Source organism: Oncorhynchus nerka, linkage group LG24 (assembly GCF_034236695.1).
Source record: "Oncorhynchus nerka isolate Pitt River linkage group LG24, Oner_Uvic_2.0, whole genome shotgun sequence".
NCBI lineage: Eukaryota > Metazoa > Chordata > Actinopteri > Salmoniformes > Salmonidae > Oncorhynchus > Oncorhynchus nerka.
In genome coordinates, this window is record NC_088419.1 from 92,713,389 (window position 1) to 92,736,129 (window position 22,741).

Below are 22,741 nucleotides of genomic sequence, written 5' to 3' on the forward strand. Positions count from 1 at the left end.
AGAATGGGACTGGAGCAGAGAATGGGACTGGAGCAGAGAATGGGACTGGAGCAGAGAATGGGACTGGAGCAGAGAATGGGACTGTAACAGAGAATGGGACTGGAGCAGAAAATGGGACTGGAGCAGAGAATGGGACTGGAGCAGAGAATGGGACTGGAGCAGAGAATGGGACTGGAGCAGAGAATGGGACTTGAGCAGAGAATGGGATTGGAGCAGAGAATGGGACTGGGAGCAGAGAATGGGACGGGAGCAGAGAATGGGACAGTAGCAGAGATTGGGACTGGGAGCAGAGAATGGGACTGGGAGCAGAGAATAGAACTGGAGCAGAGAATGGGACTGGGAGCAGAGAATGGGACTGGAGCAGAGAATGGGACTGTAGCAGAGAATTGGACTGGAACAGAGAATGGGACTGGAGCAGAGAATTGGATTGGAGCAGAGAATGGGACTGAAGCAGAGAATGGGACGGGAGCAGAGAATGGGACTGTAGCAGAGATTGGGACTGGGAGCAGAGAATGGGACTGGGAGCAGAGAATAGAACTGGAGCAGAGAATGGGACTGGGAGCAGAGAATGGGACTGGAGCAGAGAATGGGACTGGAGCAGAGAATTGGATTGGAGCAGAGAATGGGACTGGAGCGGAGAATGGGACTGGAGCAGAGAATGGGACTGGAGCAGAGAATGGGATTGGAGCAGAGAATGGGATTGGAGCAGAGAATGGGACTGGGAGCAGAGAATGGGACTGGAGCAGAGAATGGGATTGGAGCAGAGAATGGGACTGGGAGCAGAGAATGGGACGGGAGCAGAGAATGGGACTGGAGCAGAGATTGGGACTGGGAGCAGAGAATGGGACTGGGAGCAGAGAATGGGACTGGAGCAGAGAATGGGACTGGAGCAGAGAATGAATGGGACTGGAGCAGAGAATGGGACTGTAGCAGAGAATGGGACTGTAACAGAGAATGGGACTGTAACAGAGAATGGGACGGGAGCAGAGAATGGGACGGGAGCAGAGAATGGGACTGGAGCAGAGAATGGGACTGGAGCAGAGAATGGGACTGGAGCAGAGAATGGGACTGGAGCAGAGAATGGGACTGGAGCAGAGAATGGGACTGGAGCAGAGAATGGGACTGGAGCAGAGAATAGGATTGGAGCAGAGAATGGGACTGGGAGCAGAGAATGGGACGGGAGCAGAGAATGGGACTGTAGCAGAGATTGGGACTGGGAGCAGAGAATGGGACTGGGAGCAGAGAATAGAACTGGAGCAGAGAATGGGACTGGGAGCAGAGAATGGGACTGGAGCAGAGAATGGGACTGGAGCAGAGAATTGGACTGGAACAGAGAATGGGACTGGAGCAGAGAATGGGACTGGAGCAGAGAATTGGATTGGAGCAGAGAATGGGACTGGAGCAGAGAATGGGACTGGGAGCAGAGAATGGGACGGGAGCAGAGAATGGGACTGGAGCAGAGATTGGGACTGGGAGCAGAGAATGGGACTGGGAGCAGAGAATGGGAATGGAGTAGAGAATAGAACTGGAGCAGAGAATGGGACTGGAGCAGAGAATGGGACTGGAGCAGAGAATGGGACTGGAGCAGAGAATGGGACTGGAGCAGAGAATGGGACTGTAGCAGAGAATGGGACTGTAACAGAGAATGGGACTGTAACAGAGAATGGGACTGGAGCAGAGAATGGGACTGGAGCAGAGAATGGGACTGGAGCAGAGAATGGTACTGGAGCAGAGAATGGTACTGGGAGCAGAGCATGGGACTGGAGCAGAGAATGGGACTGGGAGCAGAGAATGGGACTGGGAGCAGAGAATGGGACTGGAGTAGAGAAAAGAACTGGAGCAGAGAATGGGACTGGAGCAGAGAATGGGACTGGAGCAGAGAATGGGACTGGAGCAGAGAATGGGACTGGAGCAGAGAATGGGACTGGGAGCAGAGAATGGGAATGGAGCAGAGAATAGAACTGGAGCAGAGAATGGGACTGGAGCAGAGAATAGAACTGGAGCAGAGAATGGGACTGGAGCAGAGAATGGGACTGGAGCAGAGAATGGGACTGGGAGCAGAGAATGGGACTGGGAGCAGAGAATGGGACTGGAGCAGAGAATGGGACTGGAGCAGAGAATGGGACTGGAGCAGAGAATGGGACTGGAGCAGAGAATGGGACTGGAGCATAGAATGGGACTGGAGCAGAGAATGGGGCTGGAGCAGAGAATGGGACTGGAGCAGAGAATGGGACTGGAGCAGAGAATGGGACTGGAGCAGAGAATGGGACTGGAGCAGAGAATGGGACTGGAGAAGAGAATGGGATTGGAGCAGAGAATGGGACTGGAGCAGAGAATGGGGCTGGAGCAGAGAATGGGACTGGGAGCAGATAATGGGACTGGGAGCAGAGAATGGGACTGGAGTAGAGAAAAGAACTGGAGCAGAGAATGGGACTGGAGCAGAGAATGGGACTGGAGCAGAGAATGGGACTGGAGCAGAGATTGGGACTGGGAGCAGAGAATGGGACTGGGAGCAGAGAATGGGACTGGGAGCAGAGAATGGGAATGGAGCAGAGAATAGAACTGGAGCAGAGAATGGGACTGGAGCAGAGAATGGGACTGGAGCAGAGAATGGGATTGGAGCAGAGAATGGGACTGGAGCAGAGAATGGGACTGGAGCAGAGAATGGGACTGGAGCAGAGAATGGGACTGGGAGCAGAGAATGGGACTGGAGCAGAGAATGGGACTGGAGCAGAGAATGGGACTGGAGCAGAGAATGGGACTGGAGCAGAGAATGGGACTGTAACAGAGAATGGGACTGTAACAGAGAATGGGACTGGAGCAGAGAATGGGACTGGAGCAGAGAATGGGACTGGAGCAGAGAATGGTACTGGAGCAGAGAATGGTACTGGGAGCAGAGCATGGGACTGGAGCAGAGAATGGGACTGGGAGCAGAGAATGGGACTGGGAGCAGAGAATGGGACTGGAGTAGAGAAAAGAACTGGAGCAGAGAATGGGACTGGAGCAGAGAATGGGACTGGAGCAGAGAATGGGACTGGAGCAGAGAATGGGACTGGAGCAGAGAATGGGACTGGGAGCAGAGAATGGGAATGGAGCAGAGAATAGAACTGGAGCAGAGAATGGGACTGGAGCAGAGAATGGAGAACTGGAGCAGAGAATGGGACTGGAGCAGAGAATGGGACTGGAGCAGAGAATGGGACTGGAGCAGAGAATGGGACAGAGAGAATGGGACTGGGAGCAGAGAATGGGACTGGAGCAGAGAATGGGACTGGAGCAGAGAATGGGACTGGAGCAGAGAATGGGACTGGAGCAGAGAATGGGACTGGAGCAGAGAATGGGACTGGAGCAGAGAATGGGACTGGAGCAGAGAATGGGACTGGAGCAGAGAATGGGACTGGAGCAGAGAATGGGACTGGAGCAGAGAATGGGACTGGAGCAGAGAATGGGACTGGAGCAGAGAATGGGACTGGAGCAGAGAATGGGACTGGAGCAGAGAATGGGACTGGGAGCAGAGAATGGGACTGGGAGCAGAGAATGGGACTGGAGCAGAGAATGGGACTGGGGACTGCAGAGAATGGGACTGGGAGCAGAGAATGGGACTGGGAGCAGAGAATGGGACTGGAGTAGAGAAAAGAACTGGAGCAGAGAATGGGACTGGAGCAGAGAATGGGACTGGAGCAGAGAATGGGACTGGAGCAGAGAATGGGACTGGGAGCAGAGAATGGGAATGGAGCAGAGAATAGAACTGGAGCAGAGAATGGGACTGGAGCAGAGAATGGGACTGGAGCAGAGAATGGGACTGGAGCAGAGAATGGGACTGGAGCAGAGAATGGGACTGGGAGCAGAGAATGGGACTGGGAGCAGAGAATGGGACTGGAGCAGAGAATGGGACTGGAGCAGAGAATGGGACTGGAGCAGAGAATGGGACTGGAGCAGAGAATGGGACTGGAGCAGAGAATGGGACTGGAGCATAGAATGGGACTGGAGCAGAGAATGGGGCTGGAGCAGAGAATGGGACTGGAGCATAGAATGGGACTGGAGCAGAGAATGGGGCTGGAGCAGAGAATGGGACTGGAGCAGAGAATGGGACTGGAGCAGAGAATGGGACTGGAGCAGAGAATGGGACTGGAGCAGAGAATGGGACTGGAGCAGAGAATGGGACTGGAGCAGAGAATGGGACTGGAGCAGAGAATGGGACTGGGAGCAGATAATGGGACTGGGAGCAGAGAATGGGACTGGAGTAGAGAAAAGAACTGGAGCAGAGAATGGGACTGGAGCAGAGAATGGGACTGGAGCAGAGAATGGGACTGGAGCAGAGATTGGGACTGGGAGCAGAGAATGGGACTGGGAGCAGAGAATGGGACTGGGAGCAGAGAATGGGAATGGAGCAGATAATAGAACTGGAGCAGAGAATGGGACTGGAGCAGAGAATGGGACTGGAGCAGAGAATGGGATTGGAGCAGAGAATGGGACTGGAGCAGAGAATGGGACTGGAGCAGAGAATGGGACTGGAGCAGAGAATGGGACTGGGAGCAGAGAATGGGACTGGAGCAGAGAATGGGACTGGAGCAGAGAATGGGACTGGAGCAGAGAATGGGACTGGAGCAGAGAATGGGACTGGAGCAGAGAATGGTACTGGAGCAGAGAATGGGACTGGAGCAGAGAATGGGACTGGGAGCAGAGAATGGGACTGGGAGCAGAGAATGGGACTGGGAGCAGAGAATGGGACTGGGAGCAGAGAATGGGACTGGGAGCAGAGAATGGGACTGGGAGCAGAGAATGGGACTGGAGCAGAGAATGGGACTGGAGCAGAGAATAGAACTGGAGCAGAGAATGGGACTGGAGCAGAGAATGGGACTGGAGCAGAGAATGGGATTGGAGCAGAGAATGGGATTGGAGCAGAGAATGGGACTGGAGCAGAGAATGGGACTGGAGCAGAGAATGGGACTGGAGCAGAGAATGGGACTGGAGCTGGGACTGGAGCAGAGAATGGGACTGGAGCAGAGAATGGGACTGGAGCAGAGAATGGGACTGGAGCAGAGAATGGGACTGGAGAAGAGAATGGGATTGGAGCAGAGAATGGGACTGGAGCAGAGAATGGGGCTGGAGCAGAGAATGGGACTGGAGCTGGAGCAGATAATGGGGTGGGACCCGGTAGGGACCAAGACAGCATTAAACGGGACCCTTCAGTGGCTGAAGGTTCAAAAGGGAACAGGCCAAACTTCTTGACCCCTTCCACCACATTTAAAAAAAAATGTACCTTTATTTAACCAGGCAAGTCAGTTAAGAACAAATTCTTATCTTCAATGACGGCCTAGGAACAGTGGGTTAACTGCCTGTTCAGGGGCAGAACGACAGATGGTGTCCTACAAAATGTGTATACATGGTACTTTTTTGAAAACTTAACTTACATAAATTGCAATAAGAAATGGGTTGTCAGCTAGCTAGAAGGGTGCCTTTAGTCGCAAAACTTACCGTTATTTTCCAGTCCACTTAAATGTTGAGTTCGAGGGGATTTAGTCCTCCAACCACTAGAGAGTGTTTCCTGAATCTAGGGGAAAAAATGACCACCATTGAATCTATATGTTTTGACCGTGACAGTTTACAATCTAAGGTAACGCCAAGTAATTTAGTCTCAAGTTGTTCAACAGCCACACCATTCATTACCAGATTCAGCTCGTGTAGAAATTAGGGAATTATTTGGAAAGGGGGGGCGAGCCATAAGACCCCCCCACACTGACTCGGTACCGGTACCCCCTGTATATAGCCTCGTTATTGTTATGTTATTGTCTTAGTTTTTATTATTTTTTACTTTAGTTTATTTGGTAAATATTTGCTTAACTCCTCTTGAACTTCACTGTTGGTTAAAGGGCTTGTAAGTAAAGCATTTCACTGTAAGGCCTACACTTGTTGCATTCGGCGCATGTGACAAATAAAGTTGGCTTTGAAGAGCTAAATTACTTATTTATCCTCACAACATCATGTTGCGTTTTTTCCTTGGTGTGTTCTGTATTGGGGCTGCTAGCCTGTTGTAATCCACAGGGGATTTTGGGAACAGGGTCCTTCTTGATTGACTCTGGGAGTTTTCCCATCTTGTTAAACAAGATAAAGCTTTCATTAAGATGAGAGCAGAGGGCGGCTATCCTGTAGTGGTAGCCGGAGAATGAGTTTCCCTGTTTGTCTCCTAACCACAACCCTGAATAATGTGTTCTTTATCCACATTTGGACTAGACCTTCGGGAAGAGTCAGCGCTTTCCAGAGAGGACAGGAAGACTCCGCAAAGAGACGATTCATTTCCCTGTCAGACACTACGTCCCGGGGAAGAAAAAAAAAAGTAGAACATCAGAAGATGCGTGGAACGACCACAGCTCTGAAATCAAAGATGTCCGCCAGCCAACATAACAAGGACACTGGTTGTTTCATCCCAAAATTACTCTTTCGAAACTGCCGAGCGCATATGAGAAATGTTACACAGCTAAGTAATGTCATCAAGCTCCATATTTAATGTAACCCTAAACTCCAAGAGAGCGGGGCCCGGAGGTTTTTTAAAACACATTAGACGAACACAATCTTCCTTGTACTCTACTCACACCCAGCCCTGTATTAGTTGCAGATGTAGCTATGCAATCTCTTTGACCTAATTCATATTGAACTAATAATGGTTTTGTTGGGGGTGTGGTGGGTGAGGGGGGGGGTTCGCTCTCCTCTCAGAGTTTCAACTAATCTATTTTATTAGGAGGGAGGCAGTTAGGAGAGGATATTGCACACTGCATGAAGCAGAAGCCGAGGAATGTGTTATGTGTTGTCTGTCCGGGTGGGCAGGGAGCTTCTCTCTAAGTGCCCATCTGAATCCAATGAAAGGTTTCCACGTGGTTACAATCACTAAACAAACAAATCAAATAGACTGGATCAAATCAACAGAGTATTTACAGTGGGGCAAAAAAAGTATTTAGTCAGCCACCAATTGTGCAAGTTCTCCCACTTAAAAAGATGGCCTGTAATTTTTATCATAGGTACACTTCAACTATGACAGACGAAATGAGAAGAAAAAATCCAGAAAATCACATTGTAGGATTTTTAATGAATTTATTTGCAAACTATGGTGGAAAATAAGTATTTGGTCAATAACAAAAGTTTATCTCAATACTTTGTTATATACCCTTTGTTGGCAATGACAGAGGTCAAACGTTTTCTGTAAGTCTTTACAAGGTTTTCACACACTGTTGTTGGTATTTTGGCCCATTCCTTCATGCAGATCTCCTCTAGAGCAGTGATGTTTTGGGGCTGTTGCTGGGCAACACGGACTTTCAACTCCCTCCAAAGATTTTCTATGGGGGTTGAGATCTGGAGACTGGCTAGGCCAGTCCAGGACCTTGAAATGCTTCTTACGAAGCCACTCCTTTGTTGCCCGGGCGATGTGTTTGGGATCATTGTCATGCTGAAAGGCCCAGCCACGTTTCATCTTCAATGCCCTTGCTGATGGAAGGAGGTTTTCACTCAAAATCTCACGATACATGGCCCCATTCATTCTTTCCTTTTCACGGATCAGTCGTCCTGGTCCCTTTGCCGAAAAACAGCCCCAAAGCATGATGTTTCCACCCCCATGCTTCACAGTAGGTATGGTGTTCTTTGGATGCAACTCAGCATTCTTTGTCCTCCAAACACGACGAGTTGAGTTTTTACCAAAAAGTTATATTTTGGTTTCATCTGACCATATGACATTCTCCCAATCTTCTTCTGGATCATCCAAATGCTCTCTAGCAAACTTCATATGGGCCTGGACATGTACTGGCTTAAGCAGGGGGACACGTCTGGCACTGCAGGATTTGAGTCCCTGGTGGCGTAGTGTATTACTGATGGTAGGCTTTGTAACTTTGGTCCCAGCTCTCTGCAGGTCATTCACTAGGTCCCCCTGTGTGGTTCTGGGATTTTTGCTCACCATTCTTGTGATCATTTTGACCCCAGGGGGTGAGATCTTGCGTGGAGCCCCAGATCGAGGGAGATTATCAGTGGTCTTGTATGTCTTCCATTTCCTAATAATTGCTCCCACAGTTGATTTCTTCAAACCAAGCTGCTTACCTATTGCAGATTCAGTCTTCCCAGCCTGGTGCAGGTCTACAATTTTCTTTCTGGTGTCCTTTGCCAGAGTGGAGTTTGGAGTGTGACTGTTTGAGGTTGTGGACAGGTGTCTTTTATACTGATAACAAGTTCAAACAGGTGTCATTAATACAGGTAACGAGTGGAGGACAGAGGAGCCTCTTAAAGAAGAAGTTACAGGTCTGTGAGAGCCAGATATCTTGCTTGTTTGTAGGTGACCAAATACTTATTTTCCACCATAATTGGCAAATAAATTCATAAAAAATCCTACAATGTAATTTTCTGGATTTTTTTCTCTCATTTTGTCTGTCATAGTTGAAGTGTACCTATGATGAAAATTACAGGCCTCTCTCATCTTTTTAGTGGGAGAACTTGCATAATTGGTGGCTAACTAAATACTTTTTTGCCCCACTGTATGTGTAGGCTTACACGACATATTATGGTACAGTATATGAATATTCAAGAGGCATAATAATGAATATTCAAGGACAGGAATTGTAAACACAACACAATAGAGACAACAGAGAGAGTGAACAGGATTGTTTCTATGGACATCCTCAGTCAATCAGGGGACAATCTGTCCATGAAAGAGCCAACTCGATGGCCTGGACATCCTCAGTCAATCAGGGGACAATCTGTCCATGAAAGAACCAACTAGATGTCTTGGTTCAATCAGGGTACAATCTGTCCATCAAAGAGCCAACTAGATGGCCTGGACATCCTCAGTATATCAGGGGACAATCTGTCCATGAAAGAGCCAACTAGATGTCTTGGTTCAATCAGGGTACAATCTGTCCATCAAAGAGCCAACTAGATGGCCTGGACATCCTCAGTCAATCAGGGGACAATCTGTCCATGAAAGAGACAACTAGATGTCCTGGTTCAATCAGGGGACAATCTGTTCATCAAAGAGACAACTAGATGGCCTGGTTCAATCAGGGGACAATCTGTCCATCAAAGAGACAACTAGACGGCCTGGACATCCTCAGTCAATCAGGGGACAATATGTCCATGAAAGAGACAACTAGATGGCCTGGTTCAATCAGGGGACAATATGTCCATCAAAGAGACAACTAGATGGCCCGGTTCAATCAGGGGACAATCTGTCCATCAAAGAGACAACTAGATGGCCTGGTTCAATCAGGGGACAATATGTCCATCAAAGAGACAACTAGATGGCCTGGTTCAATCAGAGGACAATCTGTCCATCAAAGAGACAACTAGACGGCCTGGTTCAATCAGAGGACAATCTGTCCATCAAAGAGACAACTAGACGGCCTGGACATCCTCAGTCAATCAGGGGACAATCTGTCCATGAAAGAGACAACTAGATGGCCTGGTTCAACCAGGGGACAATATGTCCATCAAAGAGACAACTAGATGGCCTGGTTCAATCAGAGGACAATCTGTCCATCAAAGAGACAACGAGACGGCCTGGACATCCTCAGTCAATCAGGGGACAATATGTCCATGAAAGAGGCAACTAGATGGCCTGGTTCAATCAGAGGACAATTTGTCCATCAAAGAGACAACTAGACGGCCTGGTTCAATCAGAGGACAATCTGTCCATCAAAGAGACAACTAGACGGCCTGGACATCCTCAGTCAATCAGGGGACAATCTGTCCATGAAAGAGACAACTAGATGGCCTGGTTCAATCAGGGGACAATCTGTCCATCAAAGAGACAACTAGATGGCCTGGTTCAATCAGGGGACAATATGTCCATCAAAGAGACAACTAGATGGCCCAGTTCAATCAGGGGACAATCTGTCCATCAAAGAGACAACTAGATGGCCTGGTTCAATCAGGGGACAATCTGTCCATCAAAGAGACAACTAAACGGCCTGGACATCCTCAGTCAATCAGGGGACAATCTGTCCATCAAAGAGACAACTAGACGGCCTGGACATCCTCAGTCAATCAGGGGACAATCTGTCCATCAAAGAGACAACTAGACGGCCTGGACATCCTCAGTCAATCAGGGGACAATCTGTCCATCAAAGAGACAACTAGACGGCCTGGACATCCTCAGTCAATCAGGGGACAATCTGTCCATCAAAGAGACAACTAGACGGCCTGGACATCCTCAGTCAATCAGGGGACAATCTGTCCATCAAAGAGACAACTAGATGTCCTGGTTCAATCAGGGGACAATAAAACAGACCTGTTGTTATCAACTCTCAAGAGACAGCAGGAGAGGTAGAGATACTCTTAAAACAGACCTGTTGTTATCAACTCTCTAGAGACAGCAGGAGAGGTAGAGATACTCTTAAAACAGACCTGTTGTTTTCAACTCTAGAGACAGCAGGAGAGGTAGAGATACTCTTAAAACAGACCTGTTGTTATCAACTCTCTAGAGACGGCAGGAGAGGTAGAGATACTCTTAAATGATCGGCTATGAAAAGCCAACTGACATTTACTCCTGAGGTGCTGACTTGCTGCACCCTCGACAACAACTGTGATTATTATTATTTGACCCTGCTGGTCATTTGAACATCTTGGCCATGTTCTAATATAATCTCTACCCGGCACAGCCAGAAGAGGACTGGCTACCCCTCATAACCTGGTTCCTCTCTAGGTTTCTTCCTAGGTTTTGGCCTTTCTAGGGAGTTTTTCCTAGCCACCGTGCTTCTACACCTGCATTGCTTGCTGTTTGGGGTTTTAGGCTGGGTTTCTGTACAGCACTTTGTGACATCAGCTGATGTAAGAAGGGATATATAAATAAATTTGATTTGACCATCTATCCATCAAAGAGACAACTATACTGAACAAAAATATAAAACATGTAAAGTGTTCGGTCCCATGATTCATTAGCTGAACTAAAATATCACATAAATATTCAATTTGCACATAAAGCTTACTTCTTTCAAATGTTGTGCACAAATTTGATTACATCCATGCTAGTTAGCATTTCTCATTTGCCAAGATAGTCCATCCACCTGACAAGTGTGGCATATCAAGAAGCTGATTAATCAGCATGATAATTACACAGGAGCACCTTGTGCTGGGGACAATAAAAGTCCACTCTAAAATGGGCAGTTTTGTCACACAACACAATACCACACATGTCTCAAATTTTGAGGAAACGTACAATTGGAAAATTGACTGCAGGAATGTCCACCAGAGCTGCTGCCAGATAATTGAATGCTAATTTCTCTACCATAAGCCGCCTCCAACGTTATTTTAGAGAATTTGGCAGTACGTCCAACCGGCCTTAAAACCGCAGACCACGTGTAATCCCTATATGAACTATAACGCAGTAAAATGGCTCAACAATTTTCCCTCGGCAATCTACACACAATACCCCATAATGACAAAGCAAAAACAGGTTTTTAGAATTTTTTGCAAATGTATTAAAAAAAAAAAAAAAACGGAAATATCACATTTACATGAGTATTCGGACCCTTTACTCAGTACTTTATTGAAGCAGCTTTTGCAGCGATTACAGCCTGGAGTCTTCTTGGGTATGACGCTACAAGCTTGGCACACCTGTACTTGGGGAGATTCTCCCATTCTTCTCTGCAGATACTCTCAAGCTCTGTCAGGTTGGATGGGGAGCGTTGCTGCACAGCTATTTTCAGGTCTCTCCGGAGATGTTCGATCAGGTTCAAGCCTGGGCTCTGGCTGGACCGCACAAGGACATTCAAAGACTTGACCCGAAACCACTCCTGCGCTGTCTTGGCTGTGTGATCAGGGTTGTTGTCCTGTTGGAAGGTGAGCCTTCGCCCCAGTCTGAGGTCCTGAGCGCTCTGGAGCAGATTTTCATCAAGGATCTCTCTATACTTTTCTCCATTCATCGTTCCCTCGATCCTGACAAGTCTCCCAGTCCCTGCTGCTGAAAATCACCCCCACAGCATGATGCTGCCACCACCATGCTTCACCGTAGGGATGGTGCCAGGTTTCCTCCAGACGTGACACTTGGCATTCTGGCCAAAGAGTTCAATTTTGGTGTCATCAAACCAGAGAATCTTGTTTCTCATGGTCAGAGTCCTTTAGGAGCCTTTTGGCAAAGTCTAAGTGGGCTGTCATGTGCCTTTTACTGAGGAGTGGCTTCCGTCTGGCCACTCTACCATAAAGTCCTGATTGGTGGAGTGCTGCAGAGATGGTTGTCCTTCTGGAAGGTTCTCCCTTCTCCACAGAGGAACTCTTGAGCTCTGTCAGAGTGACCATCGGGTTCTTGGTCACCTCCCTGACCAAGGCCTTTCTACCCCGATTGCTCAGTTTGGCCGGGCTGCCAGCTCTAGGAAAAGTGTTGGTGGTTCCAAACTTCTCCATTTAAGAATGACGGAGGACACTCTGTTCTTTGGGACCTTCAATGCTGCAATGCAATGTGTTTTGATACCCTTCCCCAGATCTGTGGCTCAACAAACGCCAGTCTCAGAGCTCTATGGAAAATTCCATCGACATCATGGCTTTGTTTTTGCTCTGACATGCACTGTCAGCTGTGGTGTGTGCCTTTCCAAATCATGTCCAATCAATTTAATTTCCACAGATGGACTCCAATTAAGTTGTAGAAACATCTCAAAGGATGATCAATGGAAACAGGATGCACCTGAGCTCAATTTAGAGTCTCTGTCACACCCTGGCCTTAGTTATCTTTGTTTTCTTTATTATTTTGGTCAGGCCAGGGTGTGACATGGGTTTTTGTATGTGGTGTGTATGTATTGGGATTGTAGCTTAGTGGGGTGTTCTAGTTAAGTCTATGGTTGCCTGGATTGCTTCTCAATCAGAGGCAGGTGTTTATCGTTGTCTCTGATTGGGAGCCATATTTAGGCAGCCATATTCTTTGGGTATTTTGTGGGTGATTGTTTCCTGTGTCAGTATTTGTGCCACACGGGACTGTTTTCACGTTTATTGTTTTTGTAGTTTGTTCATGTTAAGTGTATCTTATTAAAGAACTATGAACTTCAACCACGCTGCGTTTTGGTCCGCCTTTCCTTCGACAGAAGAAAGCCTTGACAGTCTCACAGCAAAGGGTCTGAATACTTATGTAAATAAGATATTTATCTTTTTTTTTATTTTCTATACATTTGCAAAAATGTCTAAAAACCTGTTTTCGCTTTGTCATTATGGGGTATTGTGTGTAGAATGATGAGGAACATATTTCATTTAATACAATTCAGAAAAAGGCTATACGTTATAAAATATGGAAAAGGGGTCCGAATGCACTGTATGGTCTCTCTCTCTCTCTCTCTCTCTCTCTCTCTCTCTCTCTACAACACATGTACTCTCGCTCTCTTTCTCTCTCTCACTCTCACTGTCTAACCCCACAACACATGTTCTCTCTCTCTCTCTCTCTCTCTCTCTCTCTAACCCCACAACACATGTACTCTCGCTCTCTCTCTCTTTCTCTCTCTCACTGTCTAACCCCACAACACATGTACTCTCTCTCTCACTGTCTAACCCCACAACACATGTACTCTCTCTCTCTCTCTCTCTCACTGTCTAACCCCACAACACATGTACTCTCTCTCTCAACACTTGTACTGTCTCTCTCTCTCAACACATGTACTGTCTCTCTCTCTCTAACCCCACAACACATGTACTGTCTCTCTCTCAACACATGTACTGTCTCTCTCTCTCTAACCCCACAACACATGTACTCTCTCTCTCAACACATGTACTGTCTCTCTCTCTCTCAACACATGTACTGTCTCTCTCTCTCTAACCCCACAACACATGTACTGTCTCTCTCTCTGTCAATCCCCACACCACATGGTTTTTCTTTTGGATATAAGAAGAGACTCAGAAGAATTGGTTCATTGATGTAGCTTTCAAGCTGTGAAAATGTTACCTTGTGGTTCTACTTCGTTTAGACCGTCTGTCGTAATTGTATTCATAATTTACACACGCCACACTATCGTACCAGAATCATTATGTATCAGTCAGTCCACGATACGGGCAAATGACTACAGTCTTGGATTACAGACAAAAAAAGGGGATTGTGGCTACTTCACTGACCGCACCCCCAAGCCAACGTTGCCCTTTGACCCAGGCCTCTAGACTCTCTCCTCTTTCCATGTCAGAGAGGTGTGATTTACAGCAACCGAAAAAAGGACAAGGGTGTCAGGTTCTGTCTCGGGTGACTCTCCGTGGCACAACACATGTCCTCTACCCCTGTGTTCTTTAACTGCTAGACCCATTGTAGGTGTAAGTCAATACCTGACGTGTCGTTTACAGTAGGGGTCTGTGGTACATCAGGGGTCTGTGGTACAGCAGGGGTCTGTGGTACAACAGGGGTCTGTGGTACAACAGGGGTCTGTGGTACAGCAGGGGTCTGTGGTACAGCAGGGGTCTGTGGTACAGCAGGGGTCTGTGGTACAGCAGGAGTCTGTGGTACAACAGGGGTCTGTGGTACAACAGGGGTCTGTGGTACAACAGGGGTCTGTGGTACAGCAGGGGTCTGTGGTACAGCAGGGGTCTGTGGTACAGCAGGGGTCTGTGGTACAACAGGGGTCTGTGGTACAGCAGGGGTCTGTGGTACTGCAGGGGTCTGTGGTACTGCAGGGGTCTGTGGTACTGCAGGGGTCTGTGGTACAGCAGGGGTCTGTGGTACAGCAGGAGTCTGTGGTACATCAGGGGTCTGTGGTACAGCAGGGGTCTGTGGTACATCAGGGGTCTGTGGTACAGCAGGAGTCTGTGGTACAGCAGGGGTTTTCAAGAAGGGGTCTGTGGTACAGCAGGGGTTTTCAAGAAGGGGTCTGTGATACAGCAGGGGTCTGTGGTACAGCAGGGGTCTGTGATACAACAGGGGTCTGTGGTACAGCAGGGGTCTGTGGTACAGCAGGGGTCTGTGGTACAACAGGGGTCTGTGGTACAGCAGGGGTCTGTGGTACAACAGGGGTCTGTGGTACAACAGGAGTCTGTGGTACATCAGGGGTCTGTGGTACAGCAGGGGTCTGTGGTACAGCAGGGGTCTGTGGTACAGCAGGGGTCTGTGGTACAGCAGGGGTCTGTGGTACTGCAGGGGTCTGTGGTACTGCAGGGGTCTGTGGTACAGCAGGGGTCTGTGGTACAGCAGGAGTCTGTGGTACATCAGGGGTCTGTGGTACAGCAGGGGTCTGTGGTACATCAGGGGTCTGTGGTACAGCAGGAGTCTGTGGTACAGCAGGGGTTTTCAAGAAGGGGTCTGTGGTACAGCAGGGGTTTTCAAGAAGGGGTCTGTGATACAGCAGGGGTCTGTGGTACAGCAGGGGTCTGTGATACAACAGGGGTCTGTGGTACAGCAGGGGTCTGTGGTACAGCAGGGGTCTGTGGTACAACAGGGGTCTGTGGTACAGCAGGGGTCTGTGGTACAGCAGGGGTCTGTGGTACAACAGGGGTCTGTGGTACAACAGGAGTCTGTGGTACAGCAGGGGTCTGTGGTACAGCAGGGGTCTGTGGTACAACAGGATTATTCAAGTAGGGGTCTGTGGTACAACAGGGGTCTGTGGTACAGCAGGGGTCTGTGGTACAACAGGGGTCTGTGGTACAGCAGGGGTCTGTGGTACAACAGGGGTCTGTGGTACAGCAGGGGTCGGTGGTACAGCAGGGGTCAGCAGGGGTGTGGTACAGGGGTCTGTGGTACAACAGGGGTCTGTGGTTCAGGGGGTCTGTGGTACAGGGGTCTGTGGTACAGGGGCTGTGGTACAGCAGGGGTCTGTGGTACAACAGGATTATTCAAGGGGGTCTGTGGTACAACAGGGGTCTGTGGTACTGCAGGGTTCTGTGGTACAGCAGGGTCTGTGGTACAACAGGGGTCTGTGGTACAACAGGGTCTGTGGTACAGCAGGGGTCTGTGGTACAGCAGGGGTCTGTGGTACAGCAGGGTCTGTGGTACAGGGTCTGTGGTACAGCAGGGTCTGTGGTACAGCAGGGGTCTCTGTGGTACAGCAGGGGTCTGTGGTACAGCAGGGGTCTGTGGTACAGCAGGGGTCTGTGGTACAACAGGGGTCTGTGGTACAACTGTGGTACAGCAGGGGTTGTGGTACAACAGGGGGTCTGTGGTACAGCAGGGGTCTTTACAGGGGTCTGTGGTACAACAGGGGTCTGTGGTACAGCAGGGGTCTGTGGTACAACAGGGGTCTGTGGTACAGGGGGTCTGTGGTACAGCAGGGGTCTGTGGTACAACAGGGGTCTGTGGTACAGCAGGGGTCTGTGGTACAACAGGGGTCTGTGGTACAGCAGGGGTCGGTGGTACAACAGGGGTCTGTGGTACAGCAGGGGTCTGTGGTACAGCAGGGGTCTGTGGTACAACAGGATTATTCAAGCAGGGGTCTGTGGTACAACAGGGGTCTGTGGTACTGCAGGGTTCTGTGGTACAGCAGGGGTCTGTGGTACAACAGGGGTCTGTGGTACAACAGGGGTCTGTGGTACAGCAGGGGTCTGTGGTACAGCAGGGGTCTGTGGTACAGCAGGGGTCTGTGGTACAGCAGGGGTCTGTGGTACAGCAGGGGTCTGTGGTACAGCAGGGGTCTGTGGTACAACAGGGGTCTGTGGTACAACAGGGGTCTGTGGTACAACAGGGGTCTGTGGTACAGCAGGGGTCTGTGGTACAGCAGGGGTCTGTGGTACAGCAGGGGTCTGTGGTACAACAGGGGTATGTGGTACAACAGGGGTCTGTGGTACAACAGGAGTCTGTGGTACAGCAGGGGTCTGTGGTACAGCAGGGGTCTGTGGTACAACAGGATTATTCAAGTAGGGGTCTGTGGTACAACAGGGGATTGTGGTACAGCAGGGGTCTGTGGTACAACAGGGGTCTGTGGTACAACAGGGGTCTGTGGTACAGCAGGGGTCTGTGGTACAGCAGGGGTCTGTGGTACAGCAGGGGTCTGTGGTACAACAGGGGTCTGTGGTACAGCAGGGGTCTGTGGTACAGCAGGGGTCTGTGGTACAACAGGGGTCTGTGGTACAACAGGGGTCTGTGGTACAACAGGGGTCTGTGGTACTGCAGGGGTCTGTGGTACAACAGGATTATTCAAGCAGGGGTCTGTGGTACAACAGGGGTCTGTGGTACAACAGGGTTCTGTGGTACAGTAGGGGTCTGTGGTACTGCAGGGGTCTGTGGTACAGCAGGGGTCTGTGGTACAACAGGGGTCTGTGGTACAGCAGGGGTCTGTGGTACAGCAGGGGTCTGTGGTACAGCAGGGGTCTGTGGTACAACAGGGGTCTGTGGTACAACAGGATTATTCAAGTAGGGGTCTGTGGTACAACAGGGGTCTGTGGTACAACAGGGGTCTGTGGTACAACAGGGGTCTGTGGTACAGCAGGGGTCTGTGGTACAGCAGGGGTCTGTGGTACATCAGGGGTCTGTGGTACAACAGGGGTCTGTGGTACAGCAGGGGTCTGTGGTACAACAGGGGTCTGTGGTACAGCAGGGGTCTGTGGTACATCAGGGGTCTGTGGTACAACAGGGGTCTGTGGTACAGCAGGGGTCTGTGGTACAACAGGGGTCTGTGGTACAGCAGGGGTCTGTGGTACATCAGGGGTCTGTGGTACAGCAGGGGTCTGTGGTACATCAGGGGTCTGTGGTACAGCAGGGGTCTGTGGTACATCAGGGGTCTGTGGTACAACAGGGGTCTGTGGTACAACAGGGGTCTGTGGTACAGCAGGGGTCTGTGGTACATCAGGGGTCTGTGGTACAACAGGGGTCTGTGGTACAACAGGGGTCTGTGGTACAGCAGGGGTCTGTGGTACATCAGGGGTCTGTGGTACAGCAGGGGTCTGTGGTACATCAGGGGTCTGTGGTACAACAGGGGTCTGTGGTACAGCAGGGGTCTGTGGTACAGCAGGGGTCTGTGGTACTGCAGGGGTCTGTGGTACTGCAGGGGTCTGTGGTACTGCAGGGGTCTGTGGTACAGCAGGAGTCTGTGGTACATCAGGGGTCTGTGGTACATCAGGGGTCTGTGGTACATCAGGGGTCTGTGATACAGCAGGAGTCCGTGGTACATCAGGGGTCTGTGGTACATCAGGGGTCTGTGGTACATCAGGGGTCTGTGGTACATCAGGGGTCTGTGGTACAGCAGGAGTCTGTGGTACAGCAGGAGTCTGTGGTACAGCAGGGGTTTTCAAGAAGGGGTCTGTGGTACAGCAGGGGTTTTCAAGAAGGGGTCTGTGATACAGCAGGGGTCTGTGGTACAGCAGGGGTCTGTGATACAACAGGGGTCTGTGGTACAGCAGGGGTCTGTGGTACAGCAGGGGTCTGTGGTACAACAGGGGTCTGTGGTACAGCAGGGGTCTGTGGTACAGCAGGGGTCTGTGGTACAACAGGGGTCTGTGGTACAACAGGAGTCTGTGGTACAGCAGGGGTCTGTGGTACAGCAGGGGTCTGTGGTACAACAGGGGTCTGTGGTACAGCAGGGGTCTGTGGTACAGCAGGGGTATGTGGTACAACAGGATTATTCAAGCAGGGGTCTGTGGTACAACAGGGGTCTGTGGTACTGCAGGGGTCTGTGGTACAGCAGGGGTCTGTGGTACAGCAGGGGTCTGTGGTACAACAGGGGTCTGTGGTACATCAGGGGTCTGTGGTACAGCAGGAGTCTGTGGTACAGCAGGGGTTTTCAAGAAGGGGTCTGTGGTACAGCAGGGGTTTTCAAGAAGGGGTCTGTGATACAGCAGGGGTCTGTGGTACAGCAGGGGTCTGTGATACAACAGGGGTCTGTGGTACAGCAGGGGTCTGTGGTACAGCAGGGGTCTGTGGTACAGCAGGCGTCTGTGGTACAGCAGGGGTCTGTGGGACAGCAGGGGTCTGTGGGACAGCAGGGGTCTGTGGGACAGCAGGGGTCTGTGGTACAGCAGGGGTCTGTGGTACAACAGGGGTCTGTGGTACAACAGGATTATTCAAGTAGGGGTCTGTGGTACAACAGGGGATTGTGGTACAGCAGGGGTCTGTGGTACAACAGGGGTCTGTGGTACAGCAGGGGTCTGTGGTACAGCAGGGGTCTGTGGTACAACAGGGGTCTGTGGTACAACAGGATTATTCAAGTAGGGGTCTGTGGTACAACAGGGGATTGTGGTACAGCAGGGGTCTGTGGTACAACAGGGGTCTGTGGTACAACAGGGGTCTGTGGTACAGCAGGGGTCTGTGGTACAACAGGGGTCTGTGGTACAACAGGGGTCTGTGGTACAGCAGGGGTCTGTGGTACAACAGGGGTCTGTGGTACAGCAGGGGTCTGTGGTACAGCAGGGGTCTGTGGTACAACAGGGGTCTGTGGTACAACAGGGGTCTGTGGTACAACAGGGGTCTGTGGTACTGCAGGGGTATGTGGTACAACAGGATTATTCAAGCAGGGGTCTGTGGTACAACAGGGGTCTGTGGTACTGCAGGGGTCTGTGGTACAGCAGGGGTCTGTGGTACAACAGGGGTCTGTGGTACAACAGGAGTCTGTGGTACAACAGGATTATTCAAGTAGGGGTCTGTGGTACAACAGGGGTCTGTGGTACAGCAGGGGTCTGTGGTACAACAGGGGTCTGTGGTACAGCAGGGGTCTGTGGTACAACAGGGGTCTGTGGTACAACAGGGGTCTGTGGTACAACAGGGGTCTGTGGTACAGCAGGGGTCTGTGGTACAACAGGGGTCTGTGGTACTGCAGGGGTCTGTGGTACAGCAGGGGTCTGTGGTACAGCAGGGGTCTGTGGTACAACAGGATTATTCAAGTAGGGGTCTGTGGTACAACAGGGGTCTGTGGTACAACAGGGGTCTGTGGTACAACAGGGGTCTGTGGTACAGCAGGGGTCTGTGGAACAACAGGGGTCTGTGGTACTGCAGGGGTCTGTGGTACTGCAGGGGTCTGTGGTACAGCAGGGGTCTGTGGTACAGCAGGGGTCTGTGGTACATCAGGGGTCTGTGGTACAGCAGGGGTCTGTGGTACATCAGGGGTCTGTGGTACAACAGGGGTCTGTGGTACAGCAGGGGTCTGTGGTACAGCAGGGGTCTGTGGTACTGCAGGGGTCTGTGGTACTGCAGGGGTCTGTGGTACTGCAGGGGTCTGTGGTACTGCAGGGGTCTGTGGTACAGCAGGAGTCTGTGGTACATCAGAGGTCTGTGGTACAGCAGGAGTCTGTGGTACTGCAGGGGTCTGTGGTACAGCAGGGGTCTGTGGTACAGCAGGGGTCTGTGGTACAACAGGATTATTCAAGTAGGGGTCTGTGGTACAACAGGGGTCTGTGGTACATCAGGGGTCTGTGGTACAGCAGGAGTCTGTGGTACATCAGAGGTCTGTGGTACAGCAGGGGTCTGTGGTACAGCAGGGGTCTGTGGTACAGCAGGGGTCTGTGGTACAGCAGGGGTCTGTGGTACAGCAGGAGTCTGTGGTACAGCAGGGGTTTTCAAGAAGGGGTCTGTGGTACAGCAGGGGTTTTCAAGAAGGGGTCTGTGATACAGCAGGGGTCTGTGGTACAGCAGGGGTCTGTGATACAACAGGGGTCTGTGGTACAGCAGGGGTCTGTGGTACAGCAGGGGTCTGTGGTACAGCAGGGGTCTGTGGTACAGCAGGCGTCTGTGGTACAACATGAGTCTGTGGTACAGCAGGGGTCTGTGGTACAGCAGGGGTCTGTGGTACAGCAGGGGTCTGTGGTACAGCAGGGGTCTGTGGTACAGCAGGGGTCTGTGGTACAGCAGGAGTCTGTGGTACAGCAGGGGTTTTCAAGAAGGGGTCTGTGGTACAGCAGGGGTTTTCAAGAAGGGGTCTGTGATACAGCAGGGGTCTGTGGTACAGCAGGGGTCTGTGATACAACAGGGGTCTGTGGTACAGCAGGGGTCTGTGGTACAGTAGGGGTCTGTGGTACTGCAGGGGTCTGTGGTACAGCAGGGGTCTGTGGTACAACAGGGGTCTGTGGTACAACAGGATTATTCAAGTAGGGGTCTGTGGTACAACAGGGGTCTGTGGTACAACAGGGGTCTGTGGTACAACAGGGGTCTGTGGTACAACAGGGGTCTGTGGAACAACAGGGGTCTGTGGTACTGCAGGGGTCTGTGGTACTGCAGGGGTCTGTGGTACAGCAGGGGTCTGTGGTACAGCAGGGGTCTGTGGTACATCAGGGGTCTGTGGTACAGCAGGGGTCTGTGGTACATCAGGGGTCTGTGGTACAACAGGGGTCTGTGGTACAGCAGGGGTCTGTGGTACAGCAGGGGTCTGTGGTACTGCAGGGGTCTGTGGTACTGCAGGGGTCTGTGGTACTGCAGGGGTCTGTGGTACTGCAGGGGTCTGTGGTACAGCAGGAGTCTGTGGTACATCAGAGGTCTGTGGTACAGCAGGAGTCTGTGGTACATCAGAGGTCTGTGGTACAGCAGGGGTCTGTGGTACAGCAGGGGTCTGTGGTACATCAGGGGTCTGTGGTACAACAGGATTATTCAAGTAGGGGTCTGTGGTACAACAGGGGTCTGTGGTACATCAGGGGTCTGTGGTACAGCAGGGGTCTGTGGTACAGCAGGGGTCTGTGGTACAGCAGGGGTCTGTGGTACAGCAGGAGTCTGTGGTACAGCAGGGGTTTTCAAGAAGGGGTCTGTGGTACAGCAGGGGTTTTCAAGAAGGGGTCTGTGATACAGCAGGGGTCTGTGGTACAGCAGGGGTCTGTGATACAACAGGGGTCTGTGGTACAGCAGGGGTCTGTGGTACAGCAGGGGTCTGTGGTACAGCAGGGGTCTGTGGTACAGCAGGCGTCTGTGGTACAACATGAGTCTGTGGTACAGCAGGGGTCTGTGGTACAGCAGGGGTCTGTGGTACAGCAGGGGTCTGTGGTACAGCAGGGGTCTGTGGTACAGCAGGGGTCTGTGGTACAGCAGGAGTCTGTGGTACAGCAGGGGTTTTCAAGAAGGGGTCTGTGGTACAGCAGGGGTTTTCAAGAAGGGGTCTGTGATACAGCAGGGGTCTGTGGTACAGCAGGGGTCTGTGATACAACAGGGGTCTGTGGTACAACAGGATTATTCAAGTAGGGGTCTGTGGTACAACAGGGGTCTGTGGTACAGCAGGGGTCTGTGGTACAGCAGGGGTCTGTGGTACTGCAGGGGTCTGTGGTACTGCAGGGGTCTGTGGTACAGCAGGAGTCTGTGGTACATCAGGGGTCTGTGGTACATCAGGGGTCTGTGGTACATCAGGGGTCTGTGGTACAGCAGGGGTCTGTGGTACAGCAGGGGTCTGTGGTACAGCAGGCGTCTGTGGTACAACATGAGTCTGTGGTACAGCAGGGGTCTGTGGTACAACAGGGGTCTGTGGTACAACAGGGGTCTGTGGTACAGCAGGGGTCTGTGGTACAGCAGGGGTCTGTGGTACAACAGGGGTCTGTGGTACAGCAGGGGTCTGTGGTACAGCAGGGGTCTGTGGTACAGCAGGGGTCTGTGGTACAACAGGGGTCTGTGGTACAGCAGGGGTCTGTGGTACAGCAGGGGTCTGTGGTACAACAGGATTATTCAAGTAGGGGTCTGTGGTACAACAGGGGTCTGTGGTACAACAGGGGTCTGTGGTACAACAGGGGTCTGTGGTACAGCAGGGGTCTGTGGTACAACAGGGGTCTGTGGTACAACAGGGGTCTGTGGTACAACAGGGGTCTGTGGTACAGCAGGGGTCTGTGGTACAGCAGGGGTCTGTGGTACAGCAGGGGTCTGTGGTACAACAGGATTATTCAAGTAGGGGTCTGTGGTACAACAGGGGTCAGTGGTACAACAGGG